Source organism: Taeniopygia guttata, chromosome 7, assembly GCF_048771995.1.
Source record: "Taeniopygia guttata chromosome 7, bTaeGut7.mat, whole genome shotgun sequence".
In the NCBI taxonomy this organism is placed as follows: Eukaryota; Metazoa; Chordata; class Aves; order Passeriformes; family Estrildidae; genus Taeniopygia; species Taeniopygia guttata.
The window spans coordinates 14691796-14718689 of NC_133032.1; the positions used below are offsets into that span (position 1 = coordinate 14691796).

The window sequence follows — 26894 nt, forward strand, 5'->3', positions numbered from 1 at the left end:
TGTAGTATAACCACTCAGATTATGACCTCAGAGTTAGTGTGGTTTAATTAGCATTTAAGTGCATGTACTATAGCTACATTGAGTTACAATCCCAGATTCCTATCTAATATATGACAGATGATTGCTACTATTTGGCATTCAAACAGCTTCTGAAAAATAGGAAGAAAAAACGCACTAAGAATAACAATTAGTGACACAGCACGCTGTTACAAAAACAAGCCAACAGTAAATGCTAGATTTCATAAAGACACACACACACACAAACTTAGTCATCAAAGTACTGAAGGATTAAAGCACAAGCAGGCCCTAAACTAAGGTGAGTTTGGATTTGTGTTTTCCCTTTGTTTAGATTATGGTCTCACATTTCACTTCTGCATATTACAAGTATGTGTGGTAGTACCCATGAGACCCTAATATCACAGATAAATCTGAAGAATCAGAAACCTCAGTCGATGTTTCTGAGGGTAAACGCATGCACTGCATCCATACCAATGCTATACAGTATACTGTACACTGCCAGGCTTTGCAATATTCTGTGTTCTTGCCCCCACTGGTAATGTTGAATAATGCCATGAATTCAACTGATACCAAAAGCAGCCACAGTGATGTCTGCAATTAGAAAGTGATTCTGCAGTTGAGCTATTCTTGCCTCCAACTTAACAGGATTTTGCCTAACATCTGAAAAAGGAAATTTAAAAGGACAAATACACAAGAAGCGATCTAGTACCCCCAAATATCTGATTGTTACCCCTTGACAGCATGCTGACTTACCTCACCACTGAAAATTTGTTCATTGTCTTTTGCTATATCCTCTCATATGATGCAAAAAAAAATTGGGAGACGCACCTTTACTTATACGTATTGCTAAATGAGAACAAAATTCAAACTGAAACATGTCAGCTATTTCTGCTGACACCCAAACTATGTGCTCCTTTCATTACTTCTCTGTAACTCTTTACTTGGATTTATAAATCCTGTCACTTTTTTGGAGTAACAGACCACATTGTCACCATAATTTGTTATTCTTAAAAGTCTCACACTACTTACAAGGTATTTGTCTTAGGTTTACAGATCTTTCAGTCAAACATGTTCACAAGCAAGTCAATCTCTTTTGGTTGTAAATAAAAAGTGCACCTTTTACGTGTTACAGGGCTTAGAGATTACTTTTCTGAGGCCAAAGTACCTTAAGTTATTAAAAAAACCTGAATGATTAAGCACCATTAACAGGGATTGACAGAACAGTTTACAACAATAACCTGAAGTATTAAATTTCTCATACAGCGATTTCATCAAAGCCTCTGCTCAACTTTCTGTTTTGTTTAACAGATGAGAGATCTAGTTAAAATGATCCTAAGTCAAGTATTGAACAAATCATGGAATGATAAGAGTATGAGAAATAGGAGTATTGCCAGTAAGGGAACTAAGCAATCAAAACCCAGAGCAAGACTGCACTGCAAGTGGGAGCTCAAGAGTAAGAGCAGGAATTGGGGCTAAAGATCAAGGATGATATCCAAGGCACAAGGCCAAGGTACAGTAACAGGCAATGTGAGTAAAACAAAAGCTGAGTGTCCCAGAGCAATGAGTGCAGTTTGCTCTGATGGGTAGGCAGCTATCAGTCAGTCTGACACCAGCCTTCAATCCTGGGAGACAGTTCCACGCAGGTGACCTCTGTAGTTTAGTATTTAAAAAAGAATACATTAATGTCCATTTGAATTTTATAAACACATAAAAGTATAACATGAACACTTAAAATATCTTAGATACTACTATGTAGTAAGTGGCCTGACTAGGTTATTGAGAGCTTTGAGTTTACAGTGATCTCAGCCCACCATTGCTTTCTGGGTTTTTTAGCTTTATCTTCATCTCAGAGACAGATTTTAGTCAGATCTAGAACTCTCCCCCTATATATAGACATATTGCATGAAAGAAGCAGTACTGTGTATGTGTGAAAGCAAATATGTGGCTGTTTATTTTATATACCATAGCAGAGAAATTGTCTGCAATGTTGTGTGAACCCATCAGCACAGAGGTAGAAGAGGTATTACACTTCATCTGCAGCTGAAAATTCTGTCAATTGACAGAAAAGGGGCAGAGTGACATGGGAAATGCAGACAGGCAATACATATAAAGAGACAGATAGCAAGTATACCAGAAAAAAAGGATATGAAATACATTTGATACAGGTGAAAGATGTCAGCTTATTGCTTTTTATTTATAGACCTGCACAGAAGTATACAGTGCTTTGTCATACAAAAATAAAATTGATGCAGGTAGCTCAAAGAGTAGGCATGTGAAATCAGAATTGACATGAAGAGAGAAGTAGAGCAAGTTAAATTATTGTGGAATAGGAACTGCTTTATCCTCTGGTCATCACAATAAAAATTGCAATGAATTATTCTGAAGAAATATTTGGTGTCTTGCTAATGAGACTTAAAGTGTCATTATATAATGTAAGATGCTCAGACAGGAATTAACGATAAGCAGATAAGTCTTGGGGGGAAAAGGGTACAAGACTAGAAAATACATAACACTAAAAGCCACACACAGACATATCCAACAAAGAGGTCTTAAAACCCTAAACAAAACTATTTCCTGGAAGGATGTAATCTCAAAGACCAACCTTTTCTACAAACTACAGAAAAGATAAAACACAAACAGAACTTCTTGTGAAGAAATACCAGCTAATTTCTGCTCCCAAAATACACTCTAAAGATAGCAGAATCCAGAAACATTATCTCGGAATACATCTTTCATGTTTGTACACACTTAATTGTTATGTTCGATACAAAAATATTTTATTTACTTCATCAACCCTTAAATTTTATGAAGGAATTGAATGTTGTAAGGATTCAAAGATTCAAGAGCAGTTGAAGGGACTGACTGAGATCCAAATCTAGAATAATGCTCAGCTAGCATAGTATCTCACATTCAGATCCCAACCCAACATGCAAATGATTTTTGGTGCATTTGCAAATGACCTATGATCTCTGTAGAACGGAAGTAAGTTCTGTGAAGACTGAAGTAAGAGAATGAATATGATAATTTTCTGTGAAGTTAATTATAGCAAAATTACTTGTGTATTTTGGTTTTTTGTAAAATTATCACAAGGCTTGTATAAGCATAATGGATACGTGTATTGTGCCTATAAATCCTCACTCATACAGGATAAACCACTGTAGCAATGCTTTGAAGTTAACAAGCCTTCCCAGTTCATTACAGATAAAAATACTGAGTTCCACCTTCAATTTGAAATTAATAACTGTTAGCGATGTAAACAAGCTTTGAATTTAATTTCTAGTACCACACAAGCAGCAACAGCAATTTCTTTTCATACATTTGAGATATATAAAGACAGGCAGTAAACACCAACTCTTCAAAAACTGCAAAATGTTTTTATTACTTTTCTAAATTTTTTAAAATATAGACAGTAACACACAGCAATTCACTGCTTCCAGCACTGTGAAGCAGTAATGGTTTATTATTTTGTACTTGATAGGATAAGCATTATTTACAACTCTAAAGAATCCTGAATTTTAAAAGTCTCTGACTCTATTTCACAAAGCAGCAAAAGGACATTTTAGACGGGATGAATGAGAGAATAAATACTTTCAGAAAATAGACAACTTGAGAATAGTTCTAATGGGAACAGTTTCACCTGACAGAAATAATAAAATGTACTCTCTCAAAGGACAAGGACTTTTTTTAGCTGGTTTTCTTCTTACAGAATCACAAAAAAACCCCAAAACTTTAAGATCAGCAAGTCTAATCATCAACTATCACTGCCAAGTCCACCACTAAACCTTGTCCTTAAGTGCCACATCTACATATTTTACATACGTCCATGGATGGTGACTCAACCACTTAGGTGGACAGCCTATTCCAGTGCTTGACAATTCTTTCAAGTGAAGAATTTTTTCCTCATATACAATCTAAACCTCCCCCAGCACAACTTGAGATCATTTCCTCTTTCAATCAGCACCAATTAAATACACATCCTGATGTTCTGCATCACACACTTTCCTCATAACTAAAAAACTGTCAAACACTTCCCAATTGCTGCTGTCATTTAACATAAAAATTTATGAAGCATCTCTGAGAATAGCTCACTAGATCACATTTACATGGATAACTCAGTCTGCATGGGCTAAGTAGGACTGAATTAATGAATGTACTGTTGCTTCACATACCAAAAGCATGGCTAAAGGGATAATCTGCAAATGCAGAGGCTGGGACTGGGAGCTGCACTGGCTGCAGTCGTTGACGCAGACTCCCTCCTCTGCAGTCTCAAGAAGCTACTCTTGCTCAGGTCAGGGTGCTTGATCCATGTCACTGGGAATGACTCAGGACACAAGCAATAAGAGAGCCGGTGTCCACACTTCAGGTTTGCTTTCTCCTCTGTTCCAGTTTCATTCCCAGAAGTGCTGTGATTGTGAAAGGCACAGCGTGACACCATATGAGACTTAAGTCTTCTCTGCACAAACACACACAGTCTGGGTGGCAGCAACAAAGCAAAAGCTTCCCCTAGGGCATACACGAGGATTATCAACAAGGGAGGACTACTGCTGGATTAAGGCTTTGGCCCACTGTCAGCTACAGCCAAACTCCCACTGAAGTCAGCAGAGCCAGGATTTCACGTCTGTTGCAGCAATTTTGACACCCTGCCTGTTCTGCCTTGGGACTTCCAGCCAGCACAAAAGGGGTCTTAACAGTGCCAGAAGCTTTTGCATTAGGAACTGCAGGCAGAAGCCCTGAAATCCTTCATATAAACATCCAAATACTCATCAGCCATTTAAGAAATTTAGGACACTGCCAAACTCCCAGGGATTCAAACCTGCATACACAAGTATGATGTTTCACATTGGCATACCATGCTGAAACACCCTTGTCCTGTTTAAGTGCCGTCTTTTTTCTTTTCTTTTTATGAGAGTGTATGGCAGAAGATTCATGTTTTGATTGAACAGAGCAAAAAGCAAGCAAAATTATATGCTCAATACAAATCTCATGCAATAATGATGAAAGAACTGTAAAATGCAACAAAAGCAGACACCTTATCAAGTAAACTCTCCTCTAAATTCAGTATGTGTAGGCAGTATAGGTAAAATGGAAATGCATTAAAAAAAGATGAAACTGTAGATCAGACTGGCCAAAAGTCTTAATGAGACTGTAAAATATTATGGTAAGTCTCTGTTTAAAATATAGTCAGCCTTTTTCACTGAATATAAAACAAACATAGCAAGATGTCAGAAACATCGTACAGAAATATCTGTAAGGCAAGCTTGCATGGAATTACAGTGCTCAACAAACACAGGGAGCCACTTATAAGTCCCTGACCTGTGATAAATTTTTGTTGACTTCAGCACAAAGCAAAAATAAATAATTGTAGGCCACAGGTCTAGACCTTGGTCATAATTTCATCTAAACACAGAAGAGCTTCAGTTTAGCAAGGATGGCATGAACTTTGCAAAGAACACCAATTTAAAAAGCAGTTAAATTCTGCTGCTGCTACACAATGAAGAAGCAACTGCTTCATCTCAGGCACCACACAGATGCCCTACTTACAATATGTAACGTCATTACAAAATAAATCGATATTTATAGTTGGATTTATTAGACTTACATTGTCATGTAAAGACAGACACACACAGAGTACTCTGTTAGATTAGTTTAGATTAATTTAAGATGTTGGGGTTTTTTCCAAATTCTGATCCTTTATTTTAAGAGAAGACTTGTAAAAAAGGGTTAAAGCTTAGAATGGGATATATTTAGAATTTCATTCAACTTTGAAAAAAAAATATTTTCTTAAAATGGCTGCAATTCAAGATCTTCTAGGAATAAAATTTCTCCTGAAATACTCAACATTTCCAAATGTACATACCATTAGAACAAACCTACACTTGAGATTAAATTCTAGGTTTACAGAAACAGCTACAGAATGCAGAAACAACAAAACATTTCATTCTAAACGCTTTAGCCACTGGTTTTTAGTTCTTCATCAACAGTTCATCAGTCCTTAGCTTTAAGAATAGCAGTTATAATAGTGGTCGTAACTGGTTTAAGCTTGCTTAAAGTATTACTTCTGAAGTTTACTGAACTACTCTGGTTTGAGTAAATGCATGGCAAAAACCAAGCATTGGAACACCTATTTTCCAATGCAAGGGCGTACAGTGGCATAAGATCTTCCACTTTTCCTTTTGGATGGAGGCAAGGGAATACGGCCACACTAATATCAGTGAAAAATAACTAGCACAAAATAAGTCACACACTAGGCATCATCCTTTGCAGTGAGAAATTCAAGCTGAATGTCAGGAGAAAAAGAAAAAGGGCTGGGGAAAATGAATGTGCATCTTTAAACATTATCTTCATCGTTCTGATGAGATATTTAGTTATACATCCCTCTCCTATTGCTAAGTAGGAGCACATATCATGACAGCCAAACTGCAGAACATTCATCATCATAAAATTAGGTTCCTTACAAAGTTTTCTTAATACTTTCTTATTTGTGTCTGTAGCAAGTATTTTCTATTTGTAGGAAATTTTTTATATATAATTTTTTAAAGCATCCAAGGAAAGACAACATGAGTTATTATTCTGCTAATATCATTGTCTAAAGGCAGAAGAAAGTATTGTCAGATATTCAGAACTGGATATTCAAAAAATTATCTCATTCACAGGTGGTCCTTTACAAACCATAGACAGACAACAAGGTCCTTTGCTTCCTGTTTCTATATTTCTAAATTATTAACACTTGACTGTCAGAGCTAAATATTCAAAAAACATCTTCAGACTCTCCATCCTATTTCTTCTTCAGTGTTCTAGAAATCTTTCTGGATACTGCCCCTATATTCCCTTTCTTCATACAAAAATCTTGACATTCCATGTTTTCTGATTAGTTGCTGTAATTTTTTTCATGTGACTATTTAGTGAGAAACTAAAAAATAAAAAAGTGAAGGATCATGGAATCAGAGCTTGGAAAAAAAGAAGTCAGGTGTTACCTTCAGAAAACCTCTCAACACTTTTCCACTTGACTTTTTTTTCCTGTGTGTTCCTTTGGTTTTTTGCTATGCTCTATATAATAATCACCATTCTGTCTTCAGTCTAAGTTTCTTTATACCTTCACTTACACACTTCTTTATCACATTCCTGTTTGTCTAAGTTTATTTTTCATTGTATGGACCTAATCACCTCCTCTCTGCTTATTTTTACATTCACAGAAGCCCACACCAAGTGATCTAAAGTCACTTTAGCCACGGCTTAAAAATTTTACAACTTACCTCAAGCCTTTATACCTCCATCTTTCCCCTCATAAAGAAGTTGATGTTGAGAATACACTTGTTTGAACTGTTGGATCACCTGATGAAGCTCAACTTAACCACAAATGATTGAATGCCTGACAAAAATGCAGAAAGAAACAACTCTTTGGGAAGAGTAATTCCCTATATGGGAATTGTGCTGGACACTGCACTCTTGACAGATGTTCCAAAACCAGTGAATACTGTGCATTTATTCCCAGTACTTGTAAGAGGATTGTTACCTGTCTTTTGCCATGGGTACCCCACAGCTGTTTCACAGCCACCTTTTATTACCGTAACAAGCTAAAGTGTTTGGACTCTCCCTGAGCAGAACAGTGTACCCAAAACCACAGGGATGAGAGCTCCAGGAAACATTTAAACCAGCACACCATCTTTCATAGTGGGTAGAATTCTAACAAGACCAAGTACTGGAGTTTTGACCACTTAAGCCAGTTCTCCTCTGCTGCAACTTAGATTAGTCTTAGTCCTTGGGTAACAGTCTTCAGCACATAATAGCTGAGGTCTGCCAGGAGGTCTTTAAAAGAGCCCTCTTCTCTGCAGTACATACACATTCTTATGTGCCAGGGCAAGAAGCCCTGGATTTTGTCGTCAGCAAGAGCACTGTGCAAGATTGCTGTCTTTTCTAAAAGCATTCCCTCCAGGGAATTCAAAAGGATCAGGCAGTTTCAGAAATGGCAATCTCAGCCTGGGCTGAATACAAATCAAATACATAAATGAAATTGCACATCACTTACACTTACTGATGAGAAGTATTGAGAGCAGCACGGCCTTTTCCCTTTCCCAGGATTATTTGAGTCTAACTTTATATACTTTATACATAATTATTTATATACTATAATTATACTGCTCTTCCATACTGGTATCAAGATGCTCCTGATTTCAATGGGCTGAAGGGTTAGTATTAGGGCAGACTCATTAGTGGCCATTACGTTTAATAGGAATTTAACAGCCACTGCTTTGTATGTTGTGAGGATGCTTGTTTTCAAAGTCACAGCAGTAAATTGTAAATACAAGTCTGACATTAATTCATAAAGCAATTCTATGCTTTTAGAATGAGTAAGTTATAATTCCTTTCCATCTTTAAACTACAAAAATCAGAAATAATTTCTCACTCCTTTGACCCTGGTCAAGATTTTAAACTACCTCTTCTGGATGCATAGCTTAAAAATGCTGTGTAGTTTCCAGTTTACCTCCTACCTGCTTAAAGGAAATATTTCACACTTCTTTGAAATTCAAACTGCAAAGTGAGTGATTGGTGGGGAAGCAGAAGCAGCTTGATTACTATGGAGAGGCAGAATTTTTTTAGAAGCCTCGCTAAAAGAAAAACAATGACAACTGTGTTTATGATTCTCAACTCAAAAAATTTAATAAAATCTAGTATATTTGAATCTGCATAAATAGAGCCATTCTGAAAATGGATTGAAATTGCTAATGTTTCTTAATTGAAGGAAACCAACCACTGATTTCTCTTCCGCTTCAGTTATGAAATGAAGGTAAACCATCTTGCATCCTTTTCATACCATCACACCCCTTCTGAACTATTTGCCCAATTCAGAGGTTACATCACAATCCAATAGAAATTTGCTTAACAGTGTGAGAAGATGATGCATTTCCAACCGGGTTGTTGATGGCTGAAGACCGCAGTTCAGCCTTAGCATGGGTAACTGCTGGCACTACAATGCTCACCTTGAATGAGACAATATTGGGAAGGTAATCTACAAACAGCTAACAAAGGTAAAAACCTCAGTGTTTACCACATTAGGCTCTAAATTGCATTAAACAGATTAATGGCCAGAGCCCAACCAATCTTTTTACACATGATCAGAAAATACAGTATTTCAGTTATGTTGTGTTACAAAAAGCAGTGATTTGAACCCCTAATATTTTTTCAATTAGAAAATTAAGCAGTAATTTTTTTTTTGAAATGTGAATTTTTAATTCAAACTATTCATAGAAAAATTTAAAAGGAACTCTGATAAAAATGTCACAGAAAACCAATTCCAGGACACTCAAGTTACAGACCTTTTCATACTTCTGTGGCAAAATACAGTGGCAACTTCATGCAGTGCCTCAAGGCATAAAACTCCCTGATATAAATTCAGTAAGATAGAGAGCAATTACACATTTTGACCTGAATTTCTTCATTTCTCAGGTATTTTTAATACAAGGTGATTTCTATTTGCATTTTACAATTTTCCGAGTCCGCTAATTGCAATGCATTCTAAAATAAATGTAAATTGTCTATACAGCCACCATCCAATCTCTAATGGACAGGTGCTCATATAAAAATTCAACAGGATCAGCGACAAGCTAGCAGTAACTAGTGGGGTGAGGGTAGACAGAAATTACTTGACTCTCATCTGAACTTCCTGTTTAACCACAGGGATAATCAAATTAGGTCTTGGTCAAAGTCAAGTATGTGCCAGAGCAGCTGTGCCACGCAGCAAATAAGGGCTGCTAGTGTATCAATACATACAGTAACAGTGTTTTGATTTTGTCAAGCACCATTTCACATCTTGCAATTCAAAGCTGCTGCAGGAGAGAGAAGGTGGCCTCCCGCACTCCCAGCCTTGCTGCTGGGCTCTGTGATTCAGCTGCCTCACAGGCTGCTCGAAGCCTTGCGGCAGAGCAGTCCTTTAGCACTCACTGCAGCACTTCAGTAGCCCACCTCTTGTCCACAAGGAAAACATTAGAGATGTCCTACATAGTAACTACTAACCAACTAATCCTTCCCCCATGGGATGAGAGATGTTTAAATCTCCCTGGCAGAATGAAATGACTGGACTGGTGACAACATTCTTACCCACAGAAACTTATTCTCACATTTAGTTCATTTAGGACCCAAATTAACTACTACAAATAGATGCTTTCAACATACAGTGATTCTGGGACCTGTAGTGCTTTGGCTTAATATTTTATGATTTTCCTGTTTCAGTAAATGAAAATAAATTGATTTATGACAGTAAATGCACAGGTACTGGAAACGGCAGCTGTAGTTTTTTGATACCCATCTGTCCTCCTCTTACTCCATCTGTTTCCTTCACTCATTGCACTGGAATTCAGCTTCACAAAATGCAGTCCAAACTCTTTCATGTAGCACAGTGTAAGTTACCTAGTTACCCAGCTAAAAGACATTTTCAAAATAAATCACTCTCCTTGTACTCTGTAGAAGACAACAGACATGGATTTTGTGGCTAATATATGTCTGAATGTTTTTTTCAACAAAATATACAACTGTCAGTAAATTTCCTCTGATTTCAGATGGCACACTTGGAAATAATACCATAAAGGCTCATTATTTTAAACAACTATTGATTACATCCTGGGGATTTTCACCAATTCCACTTGATGCTGCTTTTAAAATGGTAAGTACCTACATAATTCTATGATTTATAGACTGCTTTGATTTTATAGATAATACAACAGTAAAAATACACACTAATATATAATTTCATTTGATTATATAGCTTTTATTAAACAGTTTTGACTGATTTTTTTTATTCTTCAACAGTTCATTTGGCCTGTTAATGATTAAAGATTTGGATTTCCCTCTTTACACTAAATGTAAGTGTTTGACAGGAAAAGAAAACCTAAGAAAGCACTCCTTCCTTACAATCCAAAATGGAAGATAAAATATAAAGGTTGAAATTAATTTACTGCAAATTTTGCATAGCACAAATACAAAAGCTACTACCAAAACCCATTTGTTCTACAGGAAACTATAAGCAAAGGCTATTTCCATTATTATCTCATCTTTAAGGCAGTGTGGTACACGAGGTCAGTTGAAGGTCAAGAAGGGAGGCTGCTGTTACTCTATAAAAGGGCTCACACTTTTACATAAGTATCTCAGTGTTCATGGTGTCCTCCATTTCTACACTAATGTGGTACCTTGAATACCTACATGCCTTAAATACTTTGGTTTATGCATTTACCACTTCGCTATTGGCATCACATTAAAAGGGAATAGTTACATTTTATTTGCACTACAGCGGTCTTTCAACTGATACTGAATTTATACGGAATAGAATATTCAATACTAGTATACAGTGCACAGGAAGAAGCATTTAAACATAAAACTTTGTGATCTAGGTGATAGTAACTATTTCTAATTTCGTTTTTTAATTCCATACATTTTTTTACTAAAAATTCAGCAGCACAGCTGCCTGAAATAATTTTTTGAGTCAAAAGCAATAAACTACATAACCTCTTGAGATACAGAAGTGTTTATAATATAAGGAAACTTGAAAATATATGGTGAGAATTTAGGTTGGAAATAAAATGTTTTTCCAAGATGAAAACTAGAAATAAATGATGGTAATAGTGCTTTGCAAAATAGAACTTTCATATTACAGATCCATTATCAGTATGTAGGTGACTAAAAAACAAGGATTGTAATTCTTTCAGTCTTTATGCATATTTAAATATTTAAAAGTCAATTCTTCCTTTCTATGGCAGAGTTAGAAATACTTACAAATGAAAGCAAAGAACTAAACTACTGGTATTAACCATATAGAAAAAAAAATTGTCTGTATACCTCCCGTGGTCTTTAAAAAGCATTAATAATTAAGCATTTGCATAAAGATAAAGCAAGAAAACACATGCAAAAACGTTTATCTTTTAGACATCTACATGCTACTTAGCTTGATCTGTTCCATAAATAGAAACTAATTATGGAGAGACTGAAACCAAGACAATGCCCTAGAAAGAGGCAAGCTTTTTTAAATATACTCAAAAAGGTGTGAGTAAATCTGCATCATACAGATTCATATTTAACACATAGATCTTTTTTTGGTCTAATCTTCCTCCTTTTACAAGCAACAGTTAAGCTTCTATTAATTCCATTAAAAGCATGATGTATTCTTTCTCTAGTAAAATTGCCTGCCCTGCAGAGTATCAATATTAACTGTAAATGGTAGAATTGTAAAGGCTCTAGTGTAAAAAAGCATTCAGCCCTCTAAATTAATGCCTGAGCTCTGACTTTTAAGAGAAGACAGAGATCAGCAAGTCGGCTGCTGCTCATATTGCTTTCTTATTCATAATTGAAAAACCAGAGGCTTGGGGAGTACTTGGCAACCTCATCCATTTCTTCTCAGGAATTTTATATAAGTTTTCTTTTAATATAATTTTACTCTCCTGCTTTCTTCTTCTGGTATAAATATAATTTCAGAAACAAGTTTGATCCAAGGCTAAATTTCAAACCCCAAAACTGACACAATATAGGGGTCAGCAGTGAGGTTGAAATTTCAAATATGCTGAATCAATCCTGCCAAGGTGGGTGTTAAGGCTTCTCAGTTTCAAAGCGTAGCTCAGCTGCTGTATTTAGACAGTAATGTTCCACAGAGTCACTGCAGAAGTGCATATCAAGCCGTTTCTCAGAGCAAATAGCAACTCTTTATATATCAGCAAAAGGAAGCTGGCAAAGGACAAAATAGAAGACCCTTCAGCCACTCAGAGCTGGAAAGAACCCTTAGAAGGACTGCAACACATCCAAGTCAGGAAAAATATTTTCTTTGCAAGCTGGGAGGAAGAGGTGGTTAGATGTATCCAAGGAAGTCAGCCAAGTTAAAAGTTGCATGCTGTATTTCACAAAATTAAGCGCAACCACAGCTTTTATTTTTAGACACCTGTTCTAAAGGGAAGGGAGATTAAGATGCCTGAAACGATTATTTTTCACAGGCAGGGTCACTCAGAAATCTGATCTGTATGATTGCAGACACTTGTAAACACTGATTCACCAGGATACAGCACCGAGCTATAATTCACACTTTTAGCGCTGCAGAGCAACCCAGCAGCCAAAAACCGCATCCCACTGGAACAGTGTACAAAGTGACAATTTGCTGTGCTGCTTTACAGAAATCATAATGGGAAGAAATACCTTTAGGACTGTCCTAAAATACCATCTGTTCACAGAAAAAGGCAAAATTAATTTATATACAACATTTTGACAGCTAGTAGCAGCAGTAAGCATTATCCCTTCCCCCTACCCTTCACCTTAAAAGAGACTATTCTAAATCACTTCAGTTTTGGCATATACATTTTCTGTGACAAAAATATACTGAAGCAACTGAATATGTAACAATGTGCAAAAAAAGCATAGCCTAGGCTGGAATACACAACCCAGTACACATGTTCTGTTTGCCATACTGTGCTACCCTGAAGTAACACTACATAGAATATAGTAGAATATTTGCACAAATACAGGGAACTCTAAATGGCAGCAAGAGGCACTTGCAGCCTAGATTAGTCCTAGTGTCTGTCTTCAGAGACCGATTTCACACCAGCTGGACTTTAACCTAAATAGCATTTAGCATTTAGGTTAAATAAATCACCGAGTCCTAACTTCCTGATTCAGTGCAACAGCACTATCACTTTGGTCTACCTTAAAGCAAGGGCAAAATGAATTATGTAACTAAGTCTAAGTGGATGCACTGGGCGTGGTAAAGAAGGAATGCAGATGATCATTTAAAGCTAAAGCTTTAAAACTAGATCACAGAAAATGCATTTAAATAGTTACAGCAGCAATTATTTAATTTCAAACTACTCAACACTATGAGACCACAACCTGAAAATTTATTCTATGACTTTTGATTTGTAGACAGCTGCTAAAATACCAGATTTCAGCTTTCCTGCTTTTCATTCATTCTTGGTTTTTAAACTTTATTGTTAATGCAGAAAATCTGCATAATACCAAAAACTGAGACTCAAAGAGATGGAACTTGATCTCTAAATAGCAGGGCTTGCTGCAGTTTTTGGTATTTTTTTAGTATTTAATTAACCAAAAACGTCACTTCAGAATTATAGTTCACTGACAAATAACTTCATTACACAGTGACTGTCTGTGGTGTTTTATGTCCTTCCAGAAGGCTGATTTCAAAAACATACAAAATCTTGGAGAGGGGGAGTGGCAAGAAGGAAACAAACTGAAACAACCTTAGCTTACATTACCAAAAGCAAAATTCCCTGTTCAAGTTCAAACTAAATGGCATTTTGGAGGTGAGAACAGAAAAGTAATCACATCAAGCAAGTTGTGTGAATGATGACTTGAAGAGGAGAATCCTCAAGGCAAGAGATGCAACAAACCAGCTACTTGCATTAATTCAAAGAAAAAATAGAAAATGTTGACAATGTGTTTATATAGTGTTTTGAAAGACAGGAAATTAAATCTGTAGGATTAAATAGGATTTATCAGTTATCAGAGGAATATGTCTTTTGCTTTTCTCCCTTTCCAACTTCTGCACCATCAAGTTCAACATTATCAGTAGGTCATTTCGTACCTTCTCGAAGGTATTAACAGCAGTCCAGATGCCACAAGCATGGCAAAAGTCACTCAGCTGTGCCTAGTCCCTCTGCTACTGAATAATCTATTGTAATCAAGGCATTAAAGAATAAATCTAATACAGTTTAGGAGATACACTGAAATTTCAGTAATGTATGCATATGGTGGGGTTAGCCCTCTGCAGAGGACCACAGGTCTGCCATGAAATTGCTCTTCAGCTTGCTAGGCAAACAACCTGCACTGATCTTCAGCTCAATATAATGGTGATGCCCCCTCCACTGCAGAGCAAAGAGGTAACATTTCACTTTACTCAAGTGTCATATCTCCTAGAAAGAAACTACATTTCCTTGGTTTATTGATACAAGTTCAGAGGATACTGACATCCATACATACAAAACAAGCACTGAATACTGTTATATATTAAGGAGAACTGAAGAAATGTGCAAGACAGAACTCCAGATAGGTCCACTGAGTATTCATCTATGATAACCACTGGTGGTATACTGAAATATACCATGCTAATGGCCAGCTTGCTCCTTTCCTTGCTGTACCAAAGCACTCATAGGTAACTTTCAACTGCTTGGTAGCTCACATGGGAACTTTTGATCTCTCTGGTCAGGCTAATACTGCAATCTATTTTGGATCAATTCTCTGTTGGTTTTGTCCCTTTGTTTCAGACACTGTTCAGGTTTTGGCTACGACACAGCCAGTTTTCTTCATAGCAATCTGTGTTCTGAACCTGTGGCCGGAGCAGTGTTAACAGCATAAGGCCATCCCTGTTCATACATTACAATTTCATTGCAGATATGTGGATGACTTTCATAATCAATTTTCAAAAAAAAGGAGGCTTAGGATCTAGAAGGTATATTTTCAAAGCTTAAAACAAGAGGTACACTCAATAATCCTTTTAATGAATAACAGGATAAGCAATGCTGCAGTGCCGGGTTGCTTTGGCCCGACTGGCTCCTGACCCCGTGGGCGAGAGCAGCTGCGCCCAGAGCGCTGTCGAACCCGGGGTGCGGCTGCAGGGCACAGCTGCTCTACGGCACGGGTCAACTGCACTGGGGAGAGGACTGCACCGAGGGCAGGGACAAAGAACAGGGAAAGGTCTTCTCTATGTTTCCCAAAGGTGTTTACTCCCCAGACCCTGAACAAAGCCATACATCAACTTATATATGGGGGAGGTCCCAGGGGAAGATACACTCTTTAACCAACTGGGAGAAACTGGGGGTAGGACACAAGGCAGGGAATACGACGTTTAAACCAAGAGGGGAGTATAGCTGAGGAGAACAACTTAAACCAATGGGGCTTTGAAGGATACAAAACTGATAGGAAGTTTCCAGGAAAAGGGACAGGCATAGGAAGAGATTGACATTCCATGGGAGGAGGAACAGGGAACAAAAGGGCAGGTCTTCGGAGAGATGGACAACTAGGGCAAAACCAACAACACAGGCGGGGAAAGGAACAACCCATTCGTAATCAAATACGCTATAACAATACAAAACGGGGGATGTTATAAAACTGACTACTGGGACCAAATTACAATCAAAAACACACACCACAACAAGTACACCACAAGTGGATTTCAAAAGGTTCCGCATTTAGAATAAGTTTAGGAAACAGATAAGATGAAATTTTAAAAAACAACAACCAAAAAAAAAAAACCTATAACTCATCAACCAGTGACTACTCCTCTCGATTCATTTACATACAGCATTCTGCCAGTCAGTAGCAGTCAATAAGCATTACCACCTTTCCCCATCCTTCACCTTAAAAGGGACTATTCTATATCCCCATCTATTCAAGCATAAGCTGATCAACAGTACTTTTATGTCTTTGTTACAATTACTGCTGCTCAAAAGTGGCAATTCTAGGACAGATTTTATTGTTTTGGCTACTAATGTAAAAAAGTTCCTGTCCTGCTGAATCTTTTATTTCTTCTTCCCATGTTTTAAAAAGCGCCCTGATATCTCTGTAAAAGATACACCACAGCATAACTGCGTCCTCTGCATTAAAGACAGGATACTGAAATGCAGGATCAGCATTTCTCTGACAGTGCCTGCACATCTTCTGGTTGCCAAGATACAAAATACATTCAAATTTTTGAGGTTTTCATATATGAAAACATATTTTGGGGAAAATGTCCAAACAAATATTGTGAATGAGAGATTTGCTTTGTTTACAGAACAGATACTTCATCATGAGGATCAAACTTACCCACTTCATCTCTCACTAGTAATCTTAAAAACTCTGCATGTTTAGTAGTTCCCTGAGGATTTGCCTTTCTTATCTCTTTAATCTTGACAAAAGGACCATAAAATGTGCCAGGAAAAGGCAGCTTTCACAGTTACTAATCTAGATGACCTTATTAGGAAACAAATGAAAAGCATGAGTTCATTACAAACATGCTGTAAAGCAGTATCCATACAAAATTGATGTTGGCCCAAGTAAAATGGCACTAAAGAAAGATTATGTTAAAAAGACATCAACAATGCATCAGCTCAGACATAAACTGGCTGACATTCCTTCCAGGTGTATTGCGTATCCATCACACCCAGATGAATATCTTCAGGTTAAGATATGTTGAACTACTAACTGTTTTCACTTATGAGAATATGCATTGGCAATATATGATAAAGCATTTGAAGCAAAGTAATGGAAGCAAAAATTGGACATGTGACTAATTCACTTTTTACTTCATCTTGAATCAAATACCACGGTGAAATTAATTGCACAGGACTACTGCTGCTGTTAATTTTCAGCAAATAATGAGCATTTTTACCACCACCAGTAAATATTTCAAAATCCAAACACGAGGAAAATCAAATATTTCCTTGCCCACATAATAGGAATCCTATTTAAAGAAAAATTCCAGAAAAAGACAAAAGATAATTTGAAGCAATTCAACACTGAAACTCAAAGACACATTCTAGATGCAGTAATAACTGTGCATCCTTCAACCTTTTCAGTTTTATGGATAAAAATGCAACTGAATGTTTTTAATTGTTTGCAGATGGCTATTTTTATTCCGGTAAAGCTAGCACAAAAATGGTCTAACAGAACTTGGATCTTTAGTTCATTCCATAACTTCCTGTGCATTGCAAAGGCACAAGACCATAACTTATGAATATTCATGACAGGTATGAAACAAACCTTAATCAATGCTCTTAATGTCTCCTACTACGTAAGCTCAAAGATGAAGTCTAAGCCTAAGTATTCTGGACAGTGCAAGACAATGATACTGAAACTCAAGAATAAATTACATTTAGATGAATGCTTACCTGTTGCTATTGGACATGAAATGAGTACACAGAAGCCTGGCAAGCTTAAAAGATGAAAAAAGCTAATTTTATTTTTGACCTCGCAATATATAGAATTCTAAAAGTAACACTGGATTGGAGGATGAAATTGCTACCTCTCCAACCACACTGGTCAAACCAACAGTCTATTAATTCTCTCTTCCAACAAAGAAGAACGCAAACCAATTATTATGTGAACAGTGTGTGAGAACTCGAGTAGAAATATGTAAACATCAGAAGGTACAGAAAACTTCTAAAAGAGCTTTAAAACTTTCAAAGGAACTATAAAAGAAAACTTAACACTTTTAAAAATCAGGGGAACACCTACACACTTACAGAAAGATCTTGATGAAATACTATCAAAAGATATATCCTTCCCTAGAGTATCAACAAATGTTCCAGGAAATTAATTTTTTTTTAATAGACACTTTTCAAAGTTTGACAATTCCATTTTTATTCTTGGTGCATAAGGTGTCATTCTGAATGCACAGCATATCTACAGCATCACTGGATGAAATAACCAAAGGGCAGAGCAATGACAAACTCATAGAACTGCCCATGCAGAACCCTGCTTCAAACTCCCACCCGGGCAGCAAACATTGTACAGTATCCAAGCATGGGCATTATAATTCACCAATAATACCCTCAGTTTCAAGCTCCCTTTAATTAATAATTAAGTAATATGCGATGCCCAACATTGCTTATTCCCAGTTTGCTGTGAGAGTTACATTGTTTCAATCACTATTCGAAGCACTGAAGCTACCAAGTTCTTCAGAGCCCATGAGCCCTGCTTGCCATTATATGGAAATAGCTTAAGCACATATCCCAGGTCTAATATTTCTGAATAAGAAAACAGAATCTGACATATTAGTTTTAAAGCAACTGACTATAACTATAGAATTAAAACTTCATCAGGAAATAAGCAGCGAAGGAAAGCAGTTCCCATTACGGTGACTGAACATGCTGAAGGTAGTACTGAGACACTTCTGTGAGCAGCGAGATTAGGAGTGGGGAGCATTTAACAGCTTCCATCTGTCTTGACTTGCCTGATTACCTGGATATAAAAATTTTGGTTTGCATTTTCTAATTTCAAACTTGCAATGCTACTTCATGTCTCTAGAGCCAAAATTCCTGGTTTGAAAAAATGGATTATTAATTGTTCAGAAAGAAGTTGGAAACTAAGTTCTGCACATGCTCCTTGACCCAAAAAAGTTGAGTTAATATCACACAACTCACTAATGGAACAGTGACTCAGAACAAAAGTATTGATTAAAACACTTGATAATGTTGTGGTTAACCATAATGTATGTACGTTCTACCTCAGGGTAGCTTCTGGCAGATGCATGGTCATGTTTACTGGAAAGGTTTAATTTTTTCACATTTAGGTATATTTCTATTTTTGCAAACAGACAGGAAAAGAGATGAAGGGAATTTCTTTTTAAATCTAAAGGAACATAAACTAGACAACTAGACTTGTTGTAGAATACATTCAGAGGAATGTAATCTGCAAGTCATTTAAATGCACACTAGCTAATACCTGCAATGATATAATCATCTTTTCCTTTACTTCAGAGCTATAACACTAAGCTTCATTTTACTGCACATGTATGCAGTTAAAAATACCAGGTTTTGTACACATTATTAGAGAAAAGGTCTTTCTTTTCATTCCATATGTAGCACCAAGGTACTCATTTGAAAGTTCTGCTTGTCTAAAGAGGGCACCTGGAGCCTTATATTGTCATTATAATGTCATTCCATAGCACATCTATTGTACCCCTAGCTACATGTTAGTGCACAAGTAGGTCATGCAAATCAGTGGTTCCAAAGATCAAACTTTCCCCACTGCCTGAGAGGATTATGTCAGTCGAGGTGCTAAGAATCAGCCATTATATATCTATTCTATAAAAATGTAAACCACAGAGAACTTCACTTTCAGTGTGTACTTCAGGAGCAACATAGCATTTAGAAGAATAAAACAATTAAGCAAAAAGGCACCAACACAAGGGACTGGATGTTTCAGTTTCTCAACGTGCTATAATTTTTGTGTATTTCCTACTTTTATCAATCATCAAGTTTGTCTAAATGCACACAGATTAGAAATTTCATTATTCAAAAATCTGTACCACTGAACCACAAAGGCATTTGCTTCTCTGTCAAAGATAGCAGAAGGTATTTGAAAAAGACTATTAGCTGACTAAGCAAACACGACAAAGGCATAGTAAAGTTACGGGGAAGCTGGTCAAGACTGTCTAACTCCATATCACAGGATGGACCATAATTCAAAGGCCTGGATTAAATGATGTAAGAGTGTGGTGACAGGTTTGTAGTAGTATCTTTCTATATCCCAATCTGAATATATACCCATATATCTTTATTCTTAATGAATACAAAACATTTGTAAACTAGTTTGGCATTTTCCTAGTGCAAATATTTCAGCACTGATTCAGCATTCCTCAAATTTGTCACCTCTGATATTTTCTATAGAACAATGGATAGACAGAAACCTCAGAATTTTAGTAATCCTATTACTAACAAAGCTGTAGCATTCATAGATTCTTAGTATTTTATAATCCCATTCAGGTATGTAACTGTTGATTATTTTACTGTAATGAAGCTATGGAATGACAGATACTTTTACAGATAATAAGAATTAATAATCTCTGAATGAGATTTGCAACACATTCAGACTTAGTAATGCTTAGCCTAAAAATAATCAACAAAATATTGATCCATACCTAAATGTCATTGGAAATTTCAGAGAAGCCTTTGTAGACCAAAAGCACAATCTGCCTTTTGCACCTGAAATCGCAGGCAGGGTTGGAAAAAAATAACACAAGAGTGTATTTTTCATCTTGCTGTGAAAGCACCAGCACGTTTAAAACATCACTCATAACAGTAAATCAAAATCTCAGTAATGCTTGTTGAAACTGGCTTTTAAGATAGAGAGTGAACAAAAAGACCTTTAAAAATCAGTTTTAGGGAATATATAAATTGTCTGAACACTGCCATGGACAATCAGTTTTAACAGCATACGTCCAACAGCCTAGTTACTTGCTGTTCTGGAAGTCTGCCAAAGAAAGAGATCCATCCAGAAATTATGAGGGGAAAAAAATCAAGAGAAGCTGCGTAACAGCACATAACTTACATACATCTCTAGCTATTCGAAAGCTTTTCATCCAGCATACATCATCATAAAACCAGTGCTCCTGACCCATCTTCATTTTAATAGAGAAACACCTTTTTTAAAAAGCCTGGAATTCCCTATTGACAAACAGTGTGGTAACACATACAAGATTTATCCTACTGTGCATCTTTCCCAAGGAGCATTTGAAAATTACTAATGACACGAGCATCACTGAGCCACTGAATGATGTAAGACCACCTACATTTTGTAGACAGAGAAGAGCAGATGCCATAAACCAAATCAGCAGGAAACCTTACAGCACAATTAATATCTCTGAAAATATACTCCTGTTTTAGCTTCTAGGAAATGTTTCACTGGAAGATAAAATTTATTAAAGCAGCAACTACGTCCATTTTTTCAGATTATTATTTCTGACAGACACTGGCTACCAAGGGTTCAGTTCACTGTTTAAGACCTCTGGTGACACCAGCTTGAGCAGCACCTATGTGGATTCTTTCTAAATAAAGCTGTGTGTGCCCCAAGAAAGCCTGGTCTGGGTGTGTGCCAAAGAGCAGGGTTTTGGTTCAGCCACTAAGAGAAAATCTTCAATACCTAACAGCAGCAGGCCATGACACTACTTCAGATGCTCAGCCCAGAGCCCACAAACCCAGCATGGGGCTGGCAGGCAGCTCCACTCTAATGGCTCTCACAAGTCAGTCTCCTCTGTTCCTACTCGAGGCAGCTTTGCTGCCTCACACCACGAGCTGCAGCCTGATGGCTTCTGCCCAGAAGCAGCGAAGTGAGGAAGCGGCGAAGGCAGGCCCGGCCGCGGGGCGCACAGTGGGGTGCAGGGGGGTACAGCAGCTCAGCCACGCTCACTGCCCGGCCTGCCCTGCCCCACTGGCTCATCCAGCACAGCCGCCTGGGAATTAACTGCGGTCCAGAAGCGTATTTTAGCTTTTCCAAAGTGAAACGCATTACAGACACCCTAAATCCAGGCCTGTCTCCAATATCTCATGATATCCCAGTGCCCACCTGGCCAGTTAAAACTCTTGCACTCTCCAGAGAGATTTATGGATATGAAACAAAATGAAGAGGAGTTTTGAAGCCCATGAGCTTTGTCATCTAATAATGGAGAGCTCTAACTTTTACTTTCAGGACTATTTATTTCTTTTCCATTTAGAATAGAAAGGATCAGATTAATATCTCAACCTGTAAGGGCTCAAACACAGATCTTAGATCTGCAGATTTTCTCTGGTGCAGTGCCTCCCATATTCCAGCTTGAGACAGACCATGACCACCACTGTGAAGTGCTGAAATCACTGCATGAGCCTGGTGATGGCAATTGGGGATGCCACACTGCACAGCAATAGACGGAGCCTTTCTTTTTTGGTAGCTGACTACACATCCCTTTACTGAATCTACCTGCATGTCAAAGCCAGGACTGCAATTAGAGCTGACTGAAGAATCCTCTGAGTTGCTTGGAAAATGAGAATTTATCAAGAAATTTAAAATATTTTTTGATGTATTGTGTAACAGAAACCAGCTTGCCTCTCACAGAACCTAAGCATTTAGAACTCTCTTCTTCCTTGTTTTCCTTGGCTTTTCTGACAGACTTTTTTTTTTTTTTAATCTTTTTAATTTTTGTCGACATAAATTTCCAGGAATAGTGGCATGTCAAATTCTAAACTTCTACTTCCTTAAACATAATACTTCTAGTACTGTAACCTATGTTTTTCCTACTACATCTGATTTACACAACTCTTGTCACACTTTCTAAATAGTCAGTGGCTGCAGTCATCTAAAGACTGCATTGTAAGTATCTGCAACAGCAGGAAAAGCATTGCCAGTAAAAAACATTCAAGAATACTCAAGTGTTACTTAAAAATAACATTAGTTTCTGGACAGATGTGAAAGAGCTTACTTTCATATTAGTCCATGTAAGCCTACATAATCTCTAACAATCCAGAATCTAAAATACATGCTTCATGCATCACTGCATACTCATTTGACCAAAGGTTTGATAACATGCTTTGGTGTGCTATGGATGACTGAAATTCTAAAGAAACTATGTGCTGCAACAAGCTCACAGAAATGTACAATTTATGGTGAGATTTGACAAATGCTCTATACTTTTCTGAGAGCTTTTATACCACAGGGGATAGTGTAGTGAATATGAGTGGTAAAATGCCTGCTGATTTTAATAAAATCTAAGTAGTACAAATGATGGCTGCATTGAATCTCCAACCCTGATGAGGTACCAGCCCTTCCAGGCACTCTCATATCCCAGTATTCGCTGTACCTCCAGTTGTAAGAGTCCCATAAAATGAAATGTTCATCGTTTATTTTTCATAAGTTTTGCTTTTGACAGTCCAGCTACTCAAGTCTGCATTAATTCAGCTCTGTTTTTATGTAGCAGATGGTCCAGCAGGACTGACTTCTCAGTCTCCTCTTAAATCAAAGGTTCATTTATAACTGTTCAGTATGACACCCTTTAGATGCCAAGCAGACTGCATAGAGGCACACTTCTCTAAAAAAAGTGGCAAAATATCTCAATAAATGAAAGAAATTACTGTGAACTTCCAGGGAATAGCAGACATTTTCCATCTGTACAAACTACTACTGTTGCTATTTATAGAAGCTACCTTGATATTAAGGACTTCTGAAGGCTGATACAGTCCAGTTTAGCAGAAGGATGTGCACTTTCTGCACAGCTTGGAATCTGGCCCTAAGTTACAACAAAGCTGAAATGAATCAGAGCTTCACAATTTATATTTAACAGAAAAATGACAAGCTGCAATATTAATAATAATAATGTTTGCAATATTAATAGTAACAAAACTTTAAAATCACATTAGTTTCTAGAAACACCACCAAAACCCAAAATTCTAGGAAAATCATAGACATCTCAACGCTATCTCTTCACCTCTTATTCTCCCTGACTAGCATAAGTAATATGAATTACAAAATACCTGGCTGAATGAAGCAATATTTCCTTTTTATCATGACTGTCCAGTGTTAAAGCTGAATATAAAACATTTCATTACTTTAACACTTACTTTAGGCTTTGAAAATCAGTGCATTTAATATAAACTTTTGGTGAAAGCTTTATTTCATGTCTCAGCAGTAACAAAGTCTATTATAATAACATGCATGAGATCTAAAGGTTCAGCAGAAAGATGATTGTATCTTTTATATCCACAGCAGGGAGATAGCTATTTCCTCTCCTGTCAGGATGATTTATTCAATAAATGAAGAAAATATGAATCTTAAAATGCATTGATTTTTTCCCCCTACATTTCAAGAAACAGCAGAAATCTTAGGAAATTAAGAAAATTAACTCCATCATGGATATTACAACACCAGGCATTTTGGAAGAATTAACTGAATTTCTTGAACAAAGAATACTGCAAAACCTTCTACACTTTGGATGGTTAAATCAAGAAAGTCTGTCCTCACTCTTCCCTATGGCTTTTTGCTCCTTCCCCCATCTTTCATTTTTATCCATCTTCTTATTACAGAGAAGTTTATGAATTGTTCTGTATAGACAAGGATTCATACAGTTTATATACAAAAACAACCTCAATTTACTTTTGGTACATTAATTAGCAGAAAAAATTATCTACTGGGAGTTTTAAAAGCTGAAGTTTAAGCAGAAGTGGTTTGGAAGAATGAAGTACCAGGTATAAAGAAGGAAAAAGGGTTTCAAAAACAATCAGTTCATTCTCTGTATTATGCTTTTTCATAAGCCACAGTGAACAGTACAAGCAGTACCACCAACAGAACAGAGTCTATCTATAAGGTTCAACAACCTCATCCATAAGTTCAGAGCCAAAATTTTTGGTTATCATTTCCATCTGACACCTTATCTGAATCACCTCCTCAATCTCTTGAGTATATTTTGCTAAATTATAACAGGAAGAGTGGAAGTAAGGTAAAATCTAGCATGAAATCTTCCATTTTTCCTAGAAAGTTCAGTGGTCTTAATTTCAGAAAACGCAACTGCAGCAAGAAAGGACCAGAAAAAAAAAAAATGGAGCTTAAGTCTCTGGCAGTATTACAGAGCCAATGGTACTGTGGTGACTACTACTGACGCTGAATACTTTCAGGAGGTTCTCATTCACTGTAAATTTCTGCAGCAATACTGTAGAACAGCAAACAGTGTCAGGAGAGGTCACAGTAAGTACATGCTCTCTAATGAAGATTTTTTTCATGGTATAAAACCAGAAAATCTAGCAAAGCAAAACTCACATAAAAGAGTATGATCACTAACTCTCACGTTTGTTACCTTCTGATTTTTTTTTTTTTTTAAGAGACTTTGACAGCATCAGGAAACATGACACTGTAGTGAAATTCGTAACAGACTGAGCAGATGTCATGACAAGATGAGAACAAAGCAAAGTGACCACAAACGGTGAGAGCTTGTGAGGATGAACCAAGCATCACTAAGAATAAACAACAATGAAAGAGTGAAATTGTTCTCTTTTCTCATCCAAATTTCTCAACTGCTTCATTCAAAGCCCCTTCTAATAAGCTAGTAATTAGGAACATTTTAATTATACAATTTAGGATGATGGCAACCATGATAATAAAAATCGCAAGGCCATGCTTAGATGATGTAGGTTCTATTAACATGGGATGTATTTACTTGCTGATTTTAAACAGAGCTCTTTTTGCATTACCCTAAGCCAATGTGGATTTAAGATCCCCATAATCATATTTAGCAAGGCACTGTGTGCAAAGCAATAAAAGCCATTATTCAGTAGGGTTTACAAGGCATACAGGGTCACATCTAGATGACTTCCTTTATTTGTTGATTAGGTCAACTTTACAGACCTACATGTAAGTATATTTAAATGCACATTCTCTACATTGTTTGAAAAGCCAGCATATGTCCTCAATTTTCCCCTGTCTACACATATATTTGTCTCAGAATCTATGCCCAGTGTTTCTGTGAGGATAAACAGGTGTGTGGATTCAGTTATCTTCCATCAGCTGTATTTATTCTTGGTCATCAAAGAATTGGTATCTAATGCCTACAACTAACAGCTCAATACTCTTCTTCCATTGCCATTTATTATAAATGCACGCAATGAACATGCATGTTTAGACACTGAGCTTAAGCATGACCCTCTAAGTTATAAATACATTCTGGGGGGCTGTTAAAAGGAAATCAGAAAGGTGCATTACCCAATAAAGTGAGATCATAAAACCATACACTTTAGTCACTTCAAAAAAATTAATGTATTTCCCGAGACTCCTTTTGTAAAATCCCAATCATCCAAATAAATGACCTGTGAAATAAGCCTCTGTCTAAATTAGTCTATAACCTTCAAGTCTTTTCCCCACCAAAATCTCTCAAGTATTTAATGTGACAACATTACTCTCATAAAGCAATCTCTAAGTTTCATTGGTTCACTCCTCAAGGAACATATCACAAAGGAACAGTACAATTTCCCCTCTATTTACTTTAGATTTATGAAAAACATCACAGGAATCTCCAAAGCACCATTAGACTGTGGTGAACCATTGCAAAATGCAGCAGTCTGATACTGCAAGCATCCTCTCAAGAACGTGCTTCTCCTACTCAGTGTGTAACTACTGATTCGGCTTATTCCCAAACTTACCAGAAGCTATGAAACTGGAGTCAGTATCCATAATAACTTGCACCACTAAAGGCCCTGGTGTACTTCGTTCAGTGTGGAAAACATGAAGAAGAAAGCACCACTTGTACACTATTTCTCACATGCCATTTCCTTATAACCACATATTATTATTCCATATACACATTTAACTACTCACAAAAATTCTTCTGTAGTTTACAAGGAGAGGAACCCATACAGTGCTGGAATATGCAACTGAAATAGGAGCATTTTGATTTTGTA

At 36.9% G+C, this 26894-nt stretch overlaps 1 protein-coding gene across 8 annotated transcripts in view; it reads left to right on the forward strand.

Annotated features, from left to right (window-relative positions):
- The window catches only part of B3GALT1 (beta-1,3-galactosyltransferase 1), a 181328-nt gene that overhangs the window by 119923 nt on the left and 34511 nt on the right, over positions 1-26894 (forward strand). For 4 of the 8 annotated variants that reach the window (XM_041717458.2, XM_072932202.1, XM_072932203.1 and 1 more), the window contains one exon: positions 10572-10675. The gene's annotated coding sequence lies outside the window, so the exon portion shown is untranslated. Of the gene's footprint in view, positions 1-847; positions 10414-10571; positions 10875-14170; positions 14503-26894 lie in introns of those variants that run through there. The other 4 variants (XM_072932200.1, XM_072932201.1, XM_072932205.1 and 1 more) reach the window with 3 other exon arrangements.